Source organism: Phalangium opilio, unplaced genomic scaffold (assembly GCF_054372755.1).
Source record: "Phalangium opilio isolate 3A_F unplaced genomic scaffold, DU_Popi_V2 ptg000031l_1, whole genome shotgun sequence".
NCBI lineage: Eukaryota > Metazoa > Arthropoda > Arachnida > Opiliones > Phalangiidae > Phalangium > Phalangium opilio.
Genome location: NW_028324158.1, coordinates 7,807,971 through 7,818,438, shown reverse-complemented (window position 1 = coordinate 7,818,438; position 10,468 = coordinate 7,807,971). Strand labels below are relative to the sequence as shown.

General features: G+C 33.8%; 1 long non-coding RNA gene across 9 annotated transcripts in view; it reads left to right on the top strand.

Annotated features, from left to right (window-relative positions):
• Positions 1 to 8,548, top strand: part of LOC149690382 (uncharacterized) — a 56,610-nt gene extending 48,062 nt beyond the window's left edge. The window contains exons 1-6 of one of the 9 annotated variants that reach the window (XR_016383718.1): positions 5,322 to 5,981; positions 6,035 to 6,240; positions 6,320 to 6,496; positions 6,557 to 6,623; positions 6,685 to 6,731; positions 8,242 to 8,548. This is a non-coding gene — a long non-coding RNA (uncharacterized LOC149690382). Of the gene's footprint in view, positions 1 to 5,321; positions 5,982 to 6,034; positions 6,241 to 6,319; positions 6,497 to 6,556; positions 6,624 to 6,684; positions 7,420 to 8,241 lie in introns of those variants that run through there. The other 8 variants (XR_016383717.1, XR_016383719.1, XR_016383713.1 and 5 more) reach the window with 8 other exon arrangements.
• The last annotated feature ends 1,920 nt before the right edge of the window (positions 8,549 to 10,468 follow it).

Below are 10,468 nucleotides of genomic sequence, written 5' to 3'. Positions count from 1 at the left end.
TATTGTAATAAATGACTTAATTTACTTACAATGTTTGACCAAAGCTGTCACGTCTTCAAGACCACATGCTGAAGGAATACAAACACCCAATCTTCCACCCATATAGTAGAGATGTTTACTGATATTAGTTAGTCTTTTTACCAGCTACAAAACACGAGTTCGCATTCGTTATTAGCGCATTTTAAATTAAAATTATATAAAAATAAAATCAAAAAGTAAAAATATTCACCGAAGATTTTAAAGTTAAATTATTCAAAGGATAAATAACGTTGTTTATACGATTGTATCGCTTCTTTTCTGGCAAAATTACGCTAAAATCCACTGAACAATATTGCCCTTGAAACTGCACTATGTCAGGGTCGTAAGGGTCCGGTACGCTAATTCCTACGCATTGGTCAAACGAACCCAATGCGCTTGTTGTTCCGGAATAAATACCGCTGAATCCTTTTCCTGAAGCGTCCAACACTAAACAAAATTAAATTAAAAGAACTCTATTTAGAATTTGAGCGAGCAAAAATACGAAATCCTTTAATCTCATACCGTAATAAACTAAATCTAAATTGAGAAATATAGTAATCTTTTTCTTTAATAAAAAAAGTTTTAGTCATGAAATGATTAAAAAGTAAAAGTTGCCTAGCAAGTTTCTTAATCACGCAATGTTACCAAACTTTTCATTTTATTTTTAATTTTTAAAAGGTTTGAAAGAAAAAAGTTTTTGAAAAGAAATTACAAGGATTTATATTCACTAGCAGATGAGAATGGAAAGTTAAATTCGGGATCTGTGGTATATACTTTATCATATGTTAGTTAATGATTAGTTTCGTCATTTGTTCTCAGTTTCATAATAGAGTAGTTTTGGGTCGTGATGTAGAAATGGGATTGAAATTATTATTACATCAATTTTTTTATGTCGTATGGACTAACTGGGCCTAAGGGATGTAATTAAGGACTTGGTAATATTTAAATTATTTCCCTCGGATATTTACAATTTATTTTTATATGTAATTGTAGTCCCGGTGAAACATCTAAAGACCCTTGGGCGAAAATGGTAATTATGTTTATTGTGTTCTGTTTTGACGTTCTCATTTCGAGTTTGTTATAAAATGACAACTTAGGTGAATTTAGTAAACAATTAGTTAGGTAATTAACTCGAGTAATCTATACTTATTATAGTTATTATTGACATGTCATTGATTCTATACCGCTTTACATAGCATAGGTAGCTAAAGTTTATACTAATATCATAAGTTCATTAGATATGTTCCATAAGTTTGTCACTGGTTACAAGCTGGAGGTAAAGCGACGCCTGGTGAGGCGCTGTCAAAGGCTTAGTACAGACTAAATGGGAAGATGGAAGTCCTGCAAAATTAACCGAGTGTTGGACTTCAATTCTCGCTTGTCGTTCTCGAACTAGCTCGAGCTGTAAGTCTCTAGCATTACGAAGTATAGAAAGTGTCATACATATGGAACATATCTTATAAACTTATGATCCCATGAACAAGTTGTGGAGTTTTGGGTTTCAATATGTCGTTGGTCAGAAAAGTAACTAAAACGAGTTTCATAGTGAGACCTTTCAGTTTAGAGTGGCCATATTTGCGGGTTGAATGCTAAGGTCAAAGTAGAAACCCACTGGTCAGTGTGGCTGCCGAAACCGTGACAGTAAAACTTAGAAGAGGAAAAATGAATAGCTATTTATTTCTATTTATTTTTGGTAATATTACCAAATCTATATATATTTTAACTAATTTGGTAAACATTTATTGAACTGTTTGAACGATTTTTCAAGGAATATTTGACCATCTTAATACCAGACCGAAATTCTGAATTTTATCCTGTTATACGCTTGCCTTTCAAAATTTATAAAATATTGGGAAATTATTTATTATTTATTTAATCTAGCTCAATTTATAAAAGTATTAAAATTAAAACTTTTAATTGCATATTATGGAAATTGAGAATTTTAGTTCCGCTAGGTTCCGCGTTTGATTCTTATCGAAACGTGATGTGTTCTGTTTCACACCGGAACTACTAAAAATCTTACAGGTACTTCCTTGTTTGAAAGTGTTTCGTTGTTAGAATTATTTTTATTACCCGATAAAGCTAATTTGGCTCGAATGCGATAAAAAAAAAAGATTAAAAAAAGAAGAGTGAAATTAGTCTGAAAGTTTTGGAATATTTCAAGCGCGCATGCGTAGAATTTATCGCCATTAGGTAATTATAGTTTTTTGTTGTAGATAAGATCCCCCTAATGTTTTTTAAATTGGTCCAATTAACGCAATTGTTTTAAGATAATGAATGCAAATTATGAATGTAATTTGAATTATGTTATGGTCTGATTGGGTTAACAGTAAAGTCAAAGGTACAGTACAATGGCGTGTCTACTGATTTAAAGCTAATAGGAGAGAACGGAGGGAGATTAAAGGTATAGATAATTTAATGTTAATTTAATTTAACCACTGATTTTATATTGTCCTGCCTTAACCACTAGTGTATACGGTCATAAAATTAACAGACAAATTTTTCGTCATGTTGAAAAATGGCCTTTAGTGTATGGGAAAGAGGTGATATCTAGTTTATTAGTTAGAAGGTATAAATTCGCCACATTTCCGGCTTCATCTCCAGTCCAAACGTAGGTCCGGAGTTAATCCCCGCCTCAAAATTACAACCAGCATCTCTTGGTTCTTGAAAACCCACGTGACGAAAATTACTTATTTTCCGACTGAGGAGAGGCGAAATAGCCCGGCCTCCTTTTACGTCCCACTTGTATTTTGAAAGGGGGACTGGGACTATGGCGCGCGAATACTTAGACATCTTATACCTTCTCCCCAATAAACTAGATATCGCTTCTTGGTACTGGTTTAATATGGTTCTAGGTTGAAGCGATTTCAATATATTGAAGTATTGATTCACGCCCAAAAATTGACAGTTACTTTTAATTAAGTATATAACTAATAAATTATTTATTTTTAATTTTTTGGTGAATTGGAAATTACGAACCCGGAATTATTGGCCTGTAAACTGGATTCATTATAAGTTTGGCTTTATTTTTATATTTTTTTGAAGAAAAATTCCCACGACTGTAAATTTTATTATTTCAGAAAAATATATCGTATCTACTTCATTATAAATTTAAATTAGCAAGCATAAACTTTAAATTTTATAGTTTTCAGACTAGGAGGAATGATACCATTTACACCAGGAGTCAAGGCTACTTGCCGGAAAAAGTGCAGTACCAAGTAGCTATGCCTCCTGAGGTGTAAATGGTATCAATCCTCCTTGTCTGAAAACTATGTACAATTTAGTTTTCTTTAAGAATAATAAAGAACATCTAATAAATAGACATTTCCCAGAATTCCCTATACACTCTTTACTCTTTGAACAAATTTATAGCGACAAGACAAAACCGGTATTACCTGACAACTTACCAAAAAAATATAAATACTCTATAAATATTTTTGTTATTAAATTTCATAATAGCTATTTAGTAAAATTCTTAAAACCTTTTACTATTTAACCATAATTTAGCCTAAAAAACTCTTAACCGTATTGATTTAATTGAAATAATTGCAATGTTATTTTACCTTCGATTTAATATTTTAAACTTTAAACCAAATTTTTAGAAATAATTTCTTGAGATTCATTGTTTTTAAAAAACAATAAACTGAGCCACCTTGTTATAAAATTTCAATGTGCCCAAGTCCTTTCACGCTTGAATAATTTAGATAAAGAAAAACAATTTAATTAAAATTATCATTCATAACTTCAAATGTCCTTTAAAAAAAGGTAGAAAACCGTAGAACCCTACAGGGCCAAGATATTCAATTCCGGAAAATCACTGAAGCGTAAACCATTTTATAAGTCATTAATTGGAATATATCCTATACTTGAACGATTCTTGAAACCTTTGAAACAAGGTCGTTAATCTAGAGTTGAGGTCGTTTTACAGTTTTAACTGTTTAATTAAGTATTATGACTTTCACTAATGGGTCAGTGGTCTGATAGATAAATAAATAAGTAAATAAATTAGGATGGACGAATTTTAATTTTAAAATTTAAAAGGTTTTCATGGAGTTTTGATTCTTTTAAATGGTTGTTATTGTTTGTTTACTGTCCAATAACTATATAGAAGATAAAAAATCAATTGGTACGGAATATTTGAGTATTGTCATAAGTAAATAATTGCTCCAAATAAGTTAAACTGTCGTTGCTAATGTAAGCAAGCTATTGTTTCCTTTATAGGGGACCGAAATTGATTTAAAAATCGTCTGCAACAATAACCATTTGACCATAGAACAATTTGTTTGTAAGTAACTATACTGAAAGTATCGCTGATTTGTAGCAGACGTTTAAGAAACACCAGGTTTGTTGTGAATCAGGCTTCGAAATAAGGATTTCTTCAAACTGGCCATATGACCAATAGACCCAAAACCCTTTTAATTTAAAAAACTGGACATATGCCACTTAAAATGGTGAAACCTTGAAACGTTCCTTAATTAATTAAGTGGCCACAGGGCCAGTAGACCCCAAGAATTTAACATTTAAACTGGCCATGCTAATTTTAAATTTAGCATTTGTCCAGGACCACCACCTTATTTCTCCGCCTGCTGTGAATTAATTTTTAACATTAACAGGCCTACGCTTACAAACGTGACTTATTGCAGTTTCGTAATATTTTTCTTATAGAAACTCTAATAGATATCGAAATAAAATCAAACCCGTACAATATAATACAATACAAACAATGGTACAATCGAAAACAATTACGGGGCCAGGAAAAATGGAACATAAACAAAAGGACAAACAATCTAATGATGTCTTTATTACGAAAGGAATAAACAAACTGAACGGTTGACTTCCTCCATCAAATTATGATAACATTAAATTGCACGCTTCGGGATGGCAAAATATTAAACCCGGTTTTTAACTGATCCTTAAAAAGCCTTCTTGTTTAAGTCTGTATATAGATATCCTCGAAGTCAACATCAATCAACTCAAAGCATCGTCAATATTGAATCTTAAAATTTAGTACAATTATGGGGAAAACGATGGTTTTATGTCAAAGCAATTGGAACTCCAACAATTGACACAAATGACATGGGTCAAACCACTTGCCAAACGTTTTCGTCCTAGCATAAGTTATTAAGATATGTTCCATAAGTTTGTCACTGGTTACTAAGAGCTTTTCATGAAGTAAGGTAGGTGGAACATCATAGATTATCATAAAGCGACGCCCGGTGAGGCGCTGTCAATGGCTTAGTACAGAGTAATTAGGAAGATGGACTACAGAACCGTGTGTAGACAATTCTCGCGTCGTTCTCATGGAACATATCTTATAAATCTTTGTCCTGGGGCTCTAACCACATTGACTTGATGAAATGGACACCCCAAGGGACCAACCACTAGGCGTAAACGGTGTACACGGCTGTACCTTTGACTATAATAAAATGTTTACATGGAATCTTTTAAAGCCTACCCTTGGCAGTCCTAAAACGATTACACGAAAACGTAACCGTTGAACAGAGAATCTTAGTGAGTAGCCCCTCCGGACAACCGAATCAATTCATTAAAAGTTCTATAACAGCAGGTATTTTTAAAATAGTTTTGAGCAAAACATTTCTAGGCAACATAATTTCATCAAATATCTTTAGACTTTACCCCTAAACCTTTAATCACTAATTCAAATTATCAAATTTTACTTCCATTGCTTTGGCATATACATAAACATAATACATAATCCCATGCTATAAATAATTTGAAACCTTACCATGGTTAATTACAAGGTAGCTTTCGTTTTTGATATCCTTTGACACATTAGATTTAAAAAAAATGACGCGTTGACAAGTTCGTCAGTTTCTTCCTAGATATCAACATATCAACAAAAGAACGCGGGCTTAAGAACGCTTGCAACCAACACCTTCGATGTCTAGCCTAGCCGACGGAAACAACTGGACGCTTGAATTGAAACCGTTTCCAATTGCCAGGTAATAAACGTGATATTATGTAAGCACGAAAAGACCAACCCTTTCCCCCCCAGGATTGTTGTTAGCGATATTACCGCATCGCCGAGGGAAGTGAAGAGACCGGGCTGAGATAACTTTCACCTTTCCGTTTACGTTTCCTTCCGTTGGTTCCCATATCCACCTTGTGGTAGAAGAACTACGCGACCAAATCCTTTCCCCCCCTTACTCGACACTGCCAAATTTGAACAAACAACTGGAGGAAACTTTTGCTCCAAAAACGGTATATAGCTTACCAAGAAAAAAATTTATTCTATCTTTTCATTCGCCAAAATGGTATTACTTTAAAACAATGCGTCTAGAGGTCTTGATATGACTTTCACACCAAGATGTAAATGGTATTTGTGAGGATTTTGTGGTTCAGCTGAATCATGATATTGGTCAAGCTCTGGACACTTGGACAGCAGAGAAGTGTACGAGCACAAAGCGGGGTAATTGTAACATGATTCTTCCTAACATCATTTTACATTTGGAACAAGGTTACTAAACCGAATCACATACGCCATGAATAGTTCCCTAATCATTACTATATCTCTTAGTGCTTAACTATTTGCCAAGGCGCATGCATGCGCTTGTGCGTTTTTGTCCCACGTCAAGACAATCAAGGTTTGTGGGTTGATTGCTTGGAATTTAGTACCAAACAGTTATAGAATTCACCCTTGCACAGTGCGATGCCCATCTGAAGTTTGAAGAGCGGGGGAGCTAACAAAAAGGGTGAGCCTGAGGAGAATCATGTAAAGTATTAAGAGGATGCAGAGTGTCATCCTTCTTCTATTATCCCCTTCTGATTATGAATTTATACAAATTACGCCTAGAGTTTCGCTAATGAACAGAAGAAACTATCAAATAAGTCTAGCAAGTAGAGAAATTTTCATATCTTTGGAAAATATGATTGTCCTTTGAGAACGCTACACTACATGTGTGTTAATTATGGTATCTTTCACAAAATAATCTCTTTGGGGATAAGCTTAAACATAATTCTCTTAAAACGGGTATTCTTTTTCAATCGAGGTGAAAGTATGGAGCTCTGTTAGCTCCCTTCCTGTCAAGTTGGGCATAATTTAGGTCAAAACTTTTTCGGAAACGTGGAACGACGAGTTATGGATTACTCTTTGCCATACGCCCCCTTTTTGAGAAGCGATAGGCTACTTCTCAAACCACCAACCACACTTATTTTAAAACGGATACGTTGTAACTAGACCACTAACAATCCCCGCAACTTAAAGCTGTTTAGCCGTAAAACATTACAGATCAAAGACTATAATTGTCTTTCATACTACTTACGAAACCCTTTTCGACTTAAATATCTTTTTTCGGACATTGTACCGAATTAACCAAAAAAATGGTTAGGGCAGATTATCTAAGATAAAGTTCACACGCGAGCTAAATGTTCATTAAAAACTAATTAGGTGTTGTAATTAAAAACAGGATTTTAACATAATTGAAATTAAATGTTCTGAGGGAAATTTTTGCAGGGTCGGTGACAATGGGTAGGTATGACGACAAAAAAAGATGGGAAAATATACCATAATTTTGGGTAATAGGTACAGATGATATTGATTAGTGTTCAATAAAATTAATTCACATTAACAGGGATAGATTTAATTTTAGAAGTAGGAATGGAGAATAGAGTAATCTGGGCGCGCGTCAAAGTCCCGGACCCCCTTCCATGGGACGGAGGGGTTTGAAAGAAGAGGCGGGTCATAGCGACAGAGGTAAAAAGGAACTACATATTTTTCGCCGTCTCCGTCAGCAACGTCATCAAAACGTAGTTTAAGTGAGCCAGTAAGATAGTTTAAACGTTTTGTTACCTGTTGGAGGGAGGGGCTCTATACTGGGCTATGAGTAAATACTAACCGTTCTCCATTCCTAGTTCTAAAATTAAGTCTATCCCAGATCTGACTAAATTATAAATTAAATGGTCTGAGGTTACTCTCACATTCTTAAGATGTACATTGCATTTGAGCTTTAATTTTAAAATATGTGAGATTTTTTTTCAATGCAAGTAGAGCGATGCGATATTTAGAAGGAACCGGTCGGTATCCATGTCGGAAATGCGTTGAGAAGCCAATGAATCAAATACGTGCCTAGAAATTCGTTTACTTTTTCTGTATAATAGTAGATCCCCAATTTCCTCCATTATTTACCCTATTTAATCGTTCTAAATTTGGTTACAACGCTATGGTTTTTATTTAAATTCGATATATTTTTTTTCTCTTTCCAGAAGTGATTCGTTATAAAACTGAAGAAATTATTTCTTTTGTTTGTTTAAATATTTATAACAAGGAAAAGAAAAGTGCGAATTGTTTTAATATTTATTGAAAATGTTTAAAATTTATTTATTTATGGTAGGAGTCACTGGATTGTGATGAATATTTCATAAATTCAGAATGTGCTTTTTCGCGAGTACTTCCTGCCCAGTTTCTTGTTATTTATTGCTTAAAATTAGGGTTAAATTCATGATAAAATGTGTTGAAATTAATCTAGATTTGACAGATGGACATATAATTAAATGCCCAGCCTAACCCGCTTTACGTAGAAGGTAGAAATTTTGCATGGACGTTACCTTTAAGTTGAAGACGCGCACTAAGAAGGATGTTTTTAATCCGTGGCCATCTTGAAAAATGGCGGCCAGAAATGTAAAAGAAAAATAAAATCTACCTTAGGAAGTAACTTCCTAATGCTTCAAAAGATTTAACTAATATTTAGAAAACTGGTTCTCTGTAACCATAAGTTTGTCACTGGTTACAAACTGGAGCTTGTCATGAAGTAACGTGTAGGTCATAGATTCGAGGTAAAGCGAAGCCTGGTTAGGCGCTGTCAAAGGCTTAGTACAGACTAAATAGAAGAAGATAGACTGCAAAATTAACCAAAGAGTGTAGGACTTCAGTTCTCGATTGTCGTTCTCGAACTAGTTCTTGCTAAGTCTCTAGCATTACGAAGTATATGTAGTGTCATACTTATGGAACATTTCACTTATGAACTTTTGCTGAAACCTTCAGCTGCGCTTCATTGTAAATCATTGAAATATTACAGCCCAATAGTGAAGGTACGGGTTCATACATGGTTCAGCTTGAAAAATTCTAAAAGGTCAAGTTATATCTTTTGCACGAATATGAAAAGTGACTCATTTACGTCACAAATAACCTTGACAATCCTTAAAATTTTTATTTAAAATATGAAATAGTTAGCAGTATACGTGACTTGATTGTTAACCTTAACCATGAATTTCACCCCGCGATTTTATAGCGCAGTTGAACTAACTAGTGATTTGGAAAAGGGATAGGAACTTTTCAGATTTTTGAAGAAAATTGAAGTTGTACTTGAAAACCTTAGCATACTAAATTACTGGTTTGAAGAAAAAAGACAGGTGAAATCATCGAACCAAACGAAATATTTCCATTAATCAACATTAAAATCTCGTATTTCAACAAAGTTTTATATCAAAGTGCGCGGCCGTTTCAATTTCATTTGATTAACATTTTTTTCTTTTTCAGTTTAGTGGCGTTAAATATTACTTCTAATGATAATTAACTCATTCAGGCTACAAAAACCCTTCTATGCCTTCAGGCTTAACTATATAATACCTGAAAAATACCCATTTCTATCGAAACTTAAATGTGTTTTTTTAAAAAAAGATTGACTTTTAAATCGTATATAGAATTACGTTAATTATTGTAAAATCGGTCTTTCAAGGTCAGATCCATTACGAAACTATATTAAATTTCAAGGTTGATTACATTTTTCATCTGTAGATATTATCTATTAAATAGTATAATCGAAAGCACGCCCGAAATGAAATGATAAATCATGAACGGTCCAGAAAAATATTTTACGTTCTTATAACAATAAGATATCTAGTTTATTAGGGAGAAGTTGTAAATTCGCCACATTTCTATCTTTATCTCCAGTCCAAACGTAGGTCCGAAGTTAATCCCCGCCTCTAAATTACAACCAGCATCTCATTGGTTCTTAAAAACTCACGTCAGCGTGACGCGAATGACGAAAATTATATTATATATATTTTCCGACTGAGTAGAGGTGGAATAGACCGGCCTCCTTTTACGTTCCCCCTTGTATTTTGAAAGGGGGACTGGGACTAAGGCGCGCGAATACTTAGGCATCGTATACCTTCTCCCTAATAAACTAGATATCACTTCTTGGTACAGACTAAATGGGAAGAAGATGGACTGCAAAAACGAATGCAGTCAATTCTCGCTTGTCGTTCTCGAACTATCTCTATTATGCTCTAAGTAAATCTCTTGCATTACGGAGAATAGGCAGTGTCATGCTTATGGAACATATCACTTATAAACCTATGATTTTATGTATGTATTTGAATGTCATCATTTATATTCAATTTCTCATCAGCTACTGACAAAATTTAAAAAACAAAAAAAAATATCAGCGTACCAGTTCGACAACCAACAAACTGTTGAAGAAACACTTCC